We start from the raw sequence: 11,117 nt of genomic DNA on the forward strand, positions 1-11,117 counted from the left end.
AATCCATTATGTTCCCTAACTCTCGTTTAAGCACATTTCGAGCAGTATTTCCAGCTTTGGATATTAAGGTGCCGTCCCTTGTTTCTATCCTCTTCCCTTGAGGGGATCCGTTCACTCACATCTCCACCTGCCAAAGTGTCTCATTCATCGGCCGGACTGGTGGACTGTCCGGGAGGGCAGGCTGTCAGACCGGCTGAGGTGAGTTTCTCTAATGACAAAAGAGGCCTGTCCACTTCGATCTCATCTGTGGCCCTTTATCTGTGACAGCAAAGCCATCCAGAGCCACATGAGTCACATCAATCACTGCAGGGACGAGGCTCGTCTCTATCACGTCTGGCAGAATTTAAACCGCTAATCACTGTTCTCTTTATATTGCAGGTAAAGCTGTATAGAGTAAATGCATTTTTGGTCATAATTTACTCCAAACGGCTTAGATTATGACTATAGGCTGGCAGTCATTTTGTTTAAAGGTGACCAAAGAACACAAAACAACTCAACAAAACTACTAATTAGAAGCTATTGTGGACAATTGAATAAAACATTGTCAATTCTGCAAGTGTAAAAAAATATTAACATTAATTATAGACTATGTTGTCTTCCATTTCAAAGTGATTAAGATATATATATGAATGTGTGTGTTTGTGTGTGTGTGTATTCATAAATTAAACTATTATTTATTTTTAGAAACTATTTTGAAAATAGTGATTATGATGTGTACACTTACATAACACTTTTTATTTGATGGTTACACCACATGAAATTTGAGTCATTATTTGTAAATACTCCTTGAAAATGGTATAAATATAATATTTTCCGAAACTTTATTAAACCAACATAAATTTACATATAAAATATTTGTCTTTACTCATGTTTATTTGTAATATATTTTGATAAAATGTTTCAAAATATATTGATATAATCCCTATATATATATATATATATATATATATATATATATATAAAAGCATTTTTGTATATTTTTGAATTTATATTTTAAACATTTGAATCGTGTATATTATTTTTTAAATTATTTATATATATTTGCCCACCATACATTTCAGTCGAAGAAAATACATTCCCTTCACATTTGCAAAAAAAAAAAAAAAGTTTGTTGTCTGTAACATGTAAACACATTTTATTAAAAATAAATAATGAATAAAACCTAAATGTAGACTACTGTATGATTGGAGTTTTTTTTTTTTTTTTTTGCCCCAAAAATATATTTTGGTATATGACAAGTAATTTTCCATTTCAAAATGCTATATTTAATTAAGCTTAACCATTAAGATTATATATTTAGCATATATTTAACAATAAAATAATGTTTTGCATTATGGGTATTATGGACAGACTTGTATGTCATTGCACATTAAGCAGTTTACTGTGATTGTCACTTTGTCTTTTTCTCACTGATTTTTTGGCTTGTCAGAGATGTTTGGCCTTAGAGCCAGAGCAGCAGCTTTACCTTAGGCTTGGGCTACTTGCACTGTTGTGAAGGATGTAAATAAGCGTTTGGAGCCCTTTCAAGCTCTGCTGGCTCAGCTCGTGTGGACTGCCTAGGAGGCCTGGTGTAATAAGAGATGTTTAATCGCCTCTTTCAGTAATTAATGTGCAATCACTGAAAGGCAAACAAATGGGAATTGCACAGCACTCAGCAAATGATCAGAGTGGAGGGTATCAGCCACTCGGAGGATTTACATTTCCACCGAGAGAGAGAGAAAACACAGCTTAAGTGAACTAAATATGGTTAAAGCTAAAGTGATTCTCATTTAAGAAAGCCATAAAGTAACAATGTGAATGCAAGCATGCATTTTTAACAAGTTTGGGAAAGTAAAAAAATGATAAAAATGTGGGTCCCCGAGGCATCACAGGGCTCTTGGATTACAGAGAGAATGTTGGTAGGCCAAGCACTGATATTATTAAACGAAGATGTTTACATTTTAAATACGCCAGGAGGATATTTGCATATTTATCTCAAGCGGCTTAATTTTGCACTGTCCGTGTATTTCCTGCATCGCAGCTCTTTACACTGGTTAAATCATAACAGCAAATATTCATTTTGTGTTATGGTCCTTGTGGTTTATTACAGCTCTTTTGAATATTAAATAAGCATGGCACTATTTTGGATGCATGTCATCTATTCACTTTAGAATCTAGAATTTGCTAAAGTCAATGACTTATTCATCTAACATTTTAACTCCTATGAGCCACTATGGGATATGCAAATGTAAATATTCAAGGTTTAAATTAATTTTGGATTTTTCATATAGAGTATGACTTGAACTGAGTAAGGTAACCTTAAAAGAACATTGCCACATTCCAAATGAAGAACTTTAAAACTGATCATTATATATTTACATAATATATAATGTGTGTGTGTGTGTATAACAAACTGAAGGACTCATGGCAGATGTGGTACAATCCAGCAGTGATACTAATGCTGCACAGCTCTGGTGAAAGTGGCAGCGGCGTGTGATAAGGAGCTTACTGGATGACTGCCTGAGTAATTAATAGTTGGAGGGGTGAATGTTTCAGCTGCCCCACGCCGGCTCTTTGTAGACTAAGAACAATGACCCTCACCACCCAAACGCCTTCTCAGTAAGACTGCTGCAGCACCCTCAAAGTCCTTTGTATCCTTTGCAACACTGAACTGTGTGCTTGACAACCATCCTATAAATATACTGAATGCAGCATTGTTACCATTAGCTACAGACCACAGATGAGCAAACTTATTATAAATGTATTTATTTAATAACTGTTTTAGTGTTTAATATTTATTAAAATAAAAGCCCCTCTTGAACACATCAGCCAAGCAGAAAAACTTATCGGCAGTGCCGATATTTGAAAAATGCCAAATATCGGCAACATATCGACCTTGGCGATATATCGGTCGACCATTAGTCAGGATACTTCGAGTTATAGTTCATTAATTACTTACCCTCATGCAATTTCAAACCCCTTAGACCCCTTTGTTCATCTTCGGAACACAAATTAAGATATTTTTGATGAAATCCAAGAGCTTTCTGAACCTGACTGTAACACAACTGACACATTCAAGGCCCAGAAAGGTAGTAAGGACATCATTAAAATAGTCCATGTGATATCAATGGTTCAACCTTTATTTTATAAAGCTACATGAATAGTTTTTGTGTGCAAAGATAATAAAGATAAAGACTTTGTTCAACCTTTTTTTCCGTGTCTGTCTCCGCCTCCGTTCACAAGAGTCTTCAAGAACGACTTCACGAGTGCAGTTCCATTTGTTGCCAGTAGTGCTGCACAAATTAAACACTTCTTGTTTCAGGTAAGCACACATTTCGTTGACGTTCAAAATACACTTCCTCAAAAATAAGTATTCAACGAAGTAAAAGGTATGTCAAGAACCATAAATATTATGTGCTATTTAAGTGTTACAAGTGAGGTAAACACTGCTCTGGATAGACGCCGTTTCTTTCACGTGGGTGGTTTGGGTGAGTCAATTTCTAGCACTTGGCTCGACTAGAAATATCAAGATGTCAGCTGAGTCGATGAACATTCTGATGCAATGGTTAAGAAAAGAACTTGGGTTTTAAGCAGAATGTTTATGAGTCAAACTTAATGGAGCAATATTTGGGCTCTGAACGCCGAGGATGCTGAGTAAGTGCTTGGTTGAGTCAGGGTGCGAAATTTTCTCATTAGTTGGACAGAAATGGAACAAATCTTGAATTAATGAACTTGTTGGTCTTCTACAATATCTGTCTGAACTCCATTCGGCATCTCCATCGCAATCATCACGTTTTTACACGAGCGATACGAGCGCTAAGCTCATATAGATGCCTTGTTTGGCCAGAAGCAATTCCATTTGGACTCTCTCCGAGGGCTCATTATCAAAGTCTCATCTACTAATAAGAAAGCAAGGCTATAATTATAGCTCAATATACCTGGCAGAGCTACGGCTCTGATTAAATTGTTGAAGGGCAAAATGAGAGCATGAAAGAGGGAATGAGGTAGAGGCATTGAGGGAGGCAAAGAGATGATAAAAAGGTTTTCAAATGATGAAATTGTGCATAGACTGTCCCCTAAGTTGAATTTTCTTATTCTGATTGACAACCGTTTCATGAATTAGGAATCGTTTTGTGTCCTGCGGGGAGCAATGTTTACTTTGCATTTGATAAGATGTGTATTTTTGTTTGCTCTTAGAGGACGGTTATCATAGCCGATTTGGACTAGTTCGTGCCTTTCTCTGGGATCAACTAAATCACTCAATCTTAGAAATGCAGTTTTATCCGCGGCGGAACATTCGATTATTTGCGCCTCCGCTTTCTGTAATTTACATAAATATTTGCTCGTGTGCGGAAATTATTTATTTTTCTGACAAAGCAAAATACTCTATCCCTATGCTCGTGTTTCAAGGCGATGACTCCATTCATTTGCATAACCGTTACTGATTGGCCGCGTCTGCCTTATGCAAATGAGCGCTGGTGAAGTCGGCTGCAGCGTGCCGTAGCGTTCAGACACAAGTGCAGCATCAGCAGTCTGACAGACGCTCCGTCTGCTGTTTTCTCTTATCTGTCCGCTCACACTGTCCTGAACACCCTAGAAGCAATTCAGGTACACATTCAAACACAATTACTCTACACTAATGGGAGACACAGCAGCCCACACAGAGTACCTTTGTTTTGTGTGGCATGCAGATAGCTGTTCTATGCTGACAGGACAGCATTGTATTAAGTTGAAAGGATTATTTAAGGGTTATTTAAGGTGAGTGGGAGTAACTGTGAAAGGGGTACCCTTAACCTTTGAGATTTTGCTTCTGAGGCATTCTATCAGTAATTACCTGTGTTAATTAAATGTATTATTTATTAGAGTCGGGTACAGTTACTTAAGAAACTAGAAATACTCCTAGGCTCATGTTAACATGCGCTAAAATATGTATAATGGTGGTAGATGACCCTCTTTTCCACTGATGTAGTTGCTTTTTAATGCAGAATTGAAATATATATATATATAGAGAGAGAGAGAGAATTTTTTTAAATAAATATTGCTACTAAATAAGGGCAGGTTTCTGTATCTCTGCAAAGCCTTGACCACTTTCTGTAAACCTTTTTTTGTAGTTGTTGTTTTTGGAATAAGTTTAGAATAGCATATTAGCATACTACTCTTATTACTTGTACATTATAAATTATGCTAAAAGTATGCTACATTAGTTTATAAATGCTGCATCAGTGTTTTCATTTGAGTTAAAGTTTTAGCACTTTTATTATGTGCTTTTGTCACTTTTATTAGGTTTTTGTTTGTTTGTTATTCAGTTAGTTGTCTATGCGACAATTTCATTTTATTTCAGATTTGATTCAGTTGGCAAAGTTAGATTTTTTTTTTTTGGTCTTCATGTAATCCCAGATCACCTAATACTTTCCCAGAATGTAAAGTGTATCCCACAATGCAATGCACACTGACTTTCAACTGTTTTCTTTACTCATTATTTAGTTGCACACCATTTAAGACATTTTGGTCCAAAATTAGATCAAGGTGCAAAATCATAATGCTCCTATTAAAAAAATACTAATCATGATTCAGAATATACTAAACAGTATGCTAGCATTCTTGCATAGCTCTTGATTGTATGACACATCTGAAATTACATCTCATTCCCAATAGGGGACGCTGTGTGTCATTTCATCTTTGGAGAGACGGCTTTTCAAGATGTAATAGTTTAGAAAGACTCCCAGAACCACTTTTCCCTCCCATGATGCATCATGGTACAAAATATCCTTTTCTTCCCAACTGAATGATACAGCATGACAACCATTTTTGCCTTATCTGGCTGATTGTCAAGTGTGAATCGATTTCCAGCGGAGGCTATTTTCTGTGACTGTAATTCTGTCACATTTTCCATTTTCTGCGCGTCTTCTCTTCTTTGAGGAGTTAAATAAAAGCGCTGTGTCTCTTTTGCCGCTGTCTCTCTTTTAATACTATTGTGAAATGGAGGGTTTTCACAATGAGCCTGATAGCTGAATGTATTGTGTCTTTCAGGGCTGGTGAATGTCGTTTCACAGCCTCTCTCCCGACCTCTTATTCTGTCTTCCATTCTCTCTGCCTTTCTCTCTTATTCTCTCTCTCTCTCTCACCTTTAGGAAACAATAGATTCACTGCATGTCCCTGTGGCTGACTGTCCCCTGCCCACACACATTTTCTCTCCATCTGTCACTAAATTTTCCTACCTCTTCATCTATCTCTCTGTCCATCTATCGACTGTGACTGCCAGTGGGATAGTGTGTGAGCGTGTGTGTGTTTTAGGCTCACCACCTCATGACCAGTTGCAACCTGCTCTTCTGTCAAGCTTTTCTGAGTCTGAATGTTTTGTGCTATTCTTGTCCTTATATCTCTTATCTTGCACATATTTTGTGCCCCAACACCGAGCTTTTCACCAGGCAACCAAAAACTTTTCCCTGGCTGACTTTTAGATGTCCACTTACTTGGATGTTATCAGGGCTTTATTGGTAGGTGCCATGGAGACCCTGTTTTGTTTAATGTCGTTCACTGACAGAAATTGTTTGCGAACAAACTTAACGAATGTTCCAAGTTTTTTTGAATATAATAGATAAATATAGTCCGGCTCTTGGTTTTATAAATCGGTTGTTGACTGGATGGTCTAAATGGTTTGTCAACATTTTTAAACCAATATTTAATTTAGACTCGTCCTTACTTCCATTCTTTGCCATTCATTCTCATCAGCTGACTTGCTCCCTCCCCCTACATCAATTCCACCTTCTCAAAGACATCATGGTCATGGTCCCATGACTAACATTAGTGTAAACTGGCTTTTCATCCAGCCATACCAGTCAAGGGGCGTTGGCGATTCCAGACATGTTTCTCATTAGTTCTCAGTCTGGAGTCATGTGACAGGGCAATCTAGCCTCCGTCATAGCTGTCCACTGGGATCTGGACACATACTGGATCTCTATGACCTCCATGGCCCACCGCTCTTTTGTAGTACAACCACTGTACCCCATCCCCCCTGATCTCAAGTCACATTAAACTCAGTGTGGCCGGGCAGGGAGCTGAGTGAACGTTTTCTTGACATGGTGCTTATAACAATTACTGGACAAAAACTGCTTACGCTAGATGTAACCACAGGGAAAGCGGTAACGGGAAAAACCTCAATTGGGCAATGGAGAATTAAAAAAAGAGTAAATGATGCCCTAAAATGAGGTCTTAAAACTTTATTACTCTCTCTTTCATTTTCTCTTTCAGTATGTTGCAACAAAGTGAAGTGAATGGTTCTTGTTATGCAAAAATATTTTATTAACCCATTGAAGTCTGCAGGCAACTGTGCCTCGACCACTCTTTTTCAACTTTTTTTTGGGTGACTAGATGTTTTAAAAACAACTGGCATACAAAAAGACAACTGGAAATTGACAACTTCTTGTGTCTTTTCTGGGGGATTGCTCTGAAGAAAACTTGGCAACTGGGCAAAACCCTTGCTATCACCACCCCTTTCATGGGATTTCTCAGTTTGCATCAAACGTAGAGTCTGAAAGCAAGCTCTTTAGTTTCTTTATTTATTCACTGAACTTGATCTTAAGGAGAAAAGTTCATTGGGGACTTACTGTTAAAGTATTTTATTTGTAACTCCTTTTCAAGCAGATTTTCCAAACTGTTATATAGTATAAAATGCAGTAGACTAAGCCGCAGTGTTATTTTAGTATGCTTTTTTTTATTTTAATTTGAGTATTTTGTTACATTTTTGTCATTTTTATTCGTTTTATTTTATTTCAATTTTGCTTTTAGTCAGATTTTTAGCTTTAGTACTTCAATATTTATATTTTTTCATAACAACATAGCATGTCGTTTCTTTACATTTGCCCAACATACTATTTCACGTGAGTTCCAGAGCTGAATCTATGTGAGAAAATTCATACTTGGTTAACAGTTTAGCGCAGTCTGACAAAAGCAAAATAGAGCTGCGTTGTGCTGTGAGGTGCTAGGTATGTGTCCTTCTGCAAGCGTAGAGGGATCACGGTAACATATATCCAGTTTCAGGGTTTAAAGACGTCCTCCTTTTCTATCTCCAGAAATTGTTCAGAAATGTTACGACGATGAACTGATTTCATGGAAGGACTAAAAATCACATTGCCTGATTATCACAATATCAACCAGTGCTTTCCAATTAAATCCTGAATACGCTGGACACCAGATCCACAGCAGGACTTATCCAATACGTGAGAAAGTTTATTTTGGCAGATGCGTGTAAGAATAAAACGCAGCATCTTACTCATCTCTCGTGTTTAGTTAATATCAGTTAAGGGGAAAAAGGACTGCGGACTGTAATCCAATGTTTATAGAAACGCTAAGAGTTGTTTGTCGCTTTAGCTCCCTTGTGCACTTTCGAAATTTTCCGTACAAAAACAACCCACCGAACCTCATTAAAGCAGCAGACGAGAACTGATGCAACTGGCAGGTCTTTTGTGGTGTTGCATTCAAATGTCAGCAAGGTTCTGCATCATGGGACAAATGCATCGAACCTTTTAGTAAAACACAGAAGTAATCAAAAGTGAAGCTACAGCTTAGCATAAAAGGGGATACGGTATGTAATTATATATTCAGATTCTAGATGTGATCATCATTAACACTTGCGTTGTATTTAATGTAGCCTATATGTTTTTTTTGTTTGTTTTCAATTTGTGATTGCAGATCATGGGTGATTCGCTCGGATGCTGTATAACCAGGATTGCAGTCCATGCTCTGGAGCTACAATTCAGTAGCATAATTAGCAAATGAAGAGAAAGCATGACAGTCTAATAGCACAAAATTGCCCATATTTTCTGACAATCTCAGTGTAATTTAAGTAAAGAATACCAAGCAGCCAAATTATTGTTGTTTCAGCTGAGCGAGGGCTAGTGATGATCCACGGCTCTCGTTTCAAAACTGCAACATGTACCTGGGACAAAACAGCCCTAAATGATGATCACTACAAATCATCATGTTATGACATCTCTGTGCTCTGGAGGCCGAGGTTTGTGTGCTTTTAAGGCTACATGTTTGGATTTCCTTGTGGACTCATGTCTGGTCCAAAATCCATTTTTGAGGCTTCTAAATGTGTGTGTTCTTGTATTCTGAACTTGCAGGTATAGACCACTTAAATTATTATGTTCCATTTATTCAGTTAAATGAATTTATTTTATTAAGTTATTCAATTATTTTATACATTTTTATTTGATTTATTTTATTGTGTTCATCATTTATTTACTTTTATTAATTATTTAATCATTATATTAGTATTTAAATTGATGTCCCCTATCCTGTTTTGGCAGGAACTGGCTTTGTACTTGTGGCAAAGTTTGTGTGTGAGTAACATCTTGTGATTCTGAGTCAAAACCAAACACTTTTACATCCTCCTGCACCCCCTTGCTCTGTGTCAGGGCTAAAGCGCTAAAATGGAGAAAAATGCACCTTGCCCTCATATTGAACACATAAATCATCAGAGCATGGAGGCCTTGACTGCTGTTTCCTTTCCCTCTAATGGATCCCTCGTTCCACACCTCTTCTCCTTCAGTTGAGGATCAGTAAAGATTCAGTCAGCTTGGTGTGAAAAACACCCGGAGAGATGATCATTATCTAGATCATCCTAGTTCCCAGATGCTCTGAGTAAATTGGTATATTCTGTGTTTTTAGCTCATACATTTTCATGCTGTCCTTAGGATGGTGCAAAATATATGCTAGTTTTTCTAGGGAGGAAAAGTATTATTGGGAAACACACAAGTACAATGCAGATTTCATATGAATACGTATATGAAACGGTCAAACTCTATGTGTATATATATGTATATGAGAGAGAGAGAGAGTCGGGAACACATGAGTTTGTTGTGTCTTAGTTTGCCGCTTTAAATTAAAACTAGTATTACAATTAGTTGAGTAAAAGCTTTTCCCCCATAATTTGAATTGTGACTCAGTTTGAAGATAAATTAGCCCAGTCTTTGAGTTTATAATGTGTCAATCAAATGTCTTTTGAATGATAGCTTAATCTTACAGCCGTCTCTCCTCCAGTCATTTCAAATCATTCTTTACAGCATGACGGATGCATTGTTGCCTGAACGAAATACCAGATATTCAGGCTTGCAGAAATGATATAGCAACTCCCGCATTGATTATGTTACCTGTGATCTTGTGATTTGATAAGAAACACACCGGGAACAATTAGATCCAGTGGAAATAGGAAAATGGACAAGTTTGGTTTCCGAATGTCTCATGAATGTTGATGTTTTCATGCTTTCAGCAGCCAGTAATTTGCAAGGCATTGCAGCACAGTTGTGGCACAGCCTGTTGTTGCATGTGAAGCCATATTTCATCTAGTCTTGGTCATATCCATTTTTTTTTTTTTTTTTTTTTTGGTAGTAGTAGTAGTTTTATTCATGGTTTGGAGGATGATTATGTCATACAGCCTGTGCTAGCATGACAATCATTTAGTTTTTACCAATGGCTGAATTTTCTCAAAAAAAAAATTCTCTTTTTTTATTCATTGTTAAATGGTATAGTTTACCCAAAAATTATAATTCTGTCATTAATTACTCACCCTCATGTCGGTCCAAACCTGTAAGACCTTTGTTCATTTTAGGAACACACATTAGGACATTTTTGATGAAATCTAAGAGCTTTCTTCCCCTCCATAGACACCAATGTAACTAACTCATTCAAGGCCCAGAAAGGTAGTAAGGACATCATTAAAACAGTCCATGTGACATCAGTGGTCGAACTATAATTGTATGAAGCTACGAGATTACTTTTTGGTTCTCTCGTGAACACACGTTGAAGACTGACACGGAAGAGAAGAAATTGTAGAATAAAGTTGTTAATTTAGTTTTCTCGTAGTATTCTTGTAGCTTCCTGAACTTGAACATGGTAGTTGTGTTGCTGTCTATGGAGGGTCAGAAAGCTTTCAAATGCATCCAAAATATCTTTATTTGTGTTCTGAAGAAGAACAAAGGTCTGCGGGTTTGGAACGACATAAGGGTGAGTAATTAATGACAGAATAAAATGTTAGTTAATGTTACGGCATTGGACTAAAACCTACTGATTTTGCTCATACAGGGTATAGCAACTTCCCCAAATGATCACTTGTCAAATTTTTTGATAATTTTTGT

The sequence above is a fragment of the Carassius gibelio genome, chromosome B25 (genome assembly GCF_023724105.1).
Source record: "Carassius gibelio isolate Cgi1373 ecotype wild population from Czech Republic chromosome B25, carGib1.2-hapl.c, whole genome shotgun sequence".
Classification (NCBI taxonomy): domain Eukaryota; kingdom Metazoa; phylum Chordata; class Actinopteri; order Cypriniformes; family Cyprinidae; genus Carassius; species Carassius gibelio.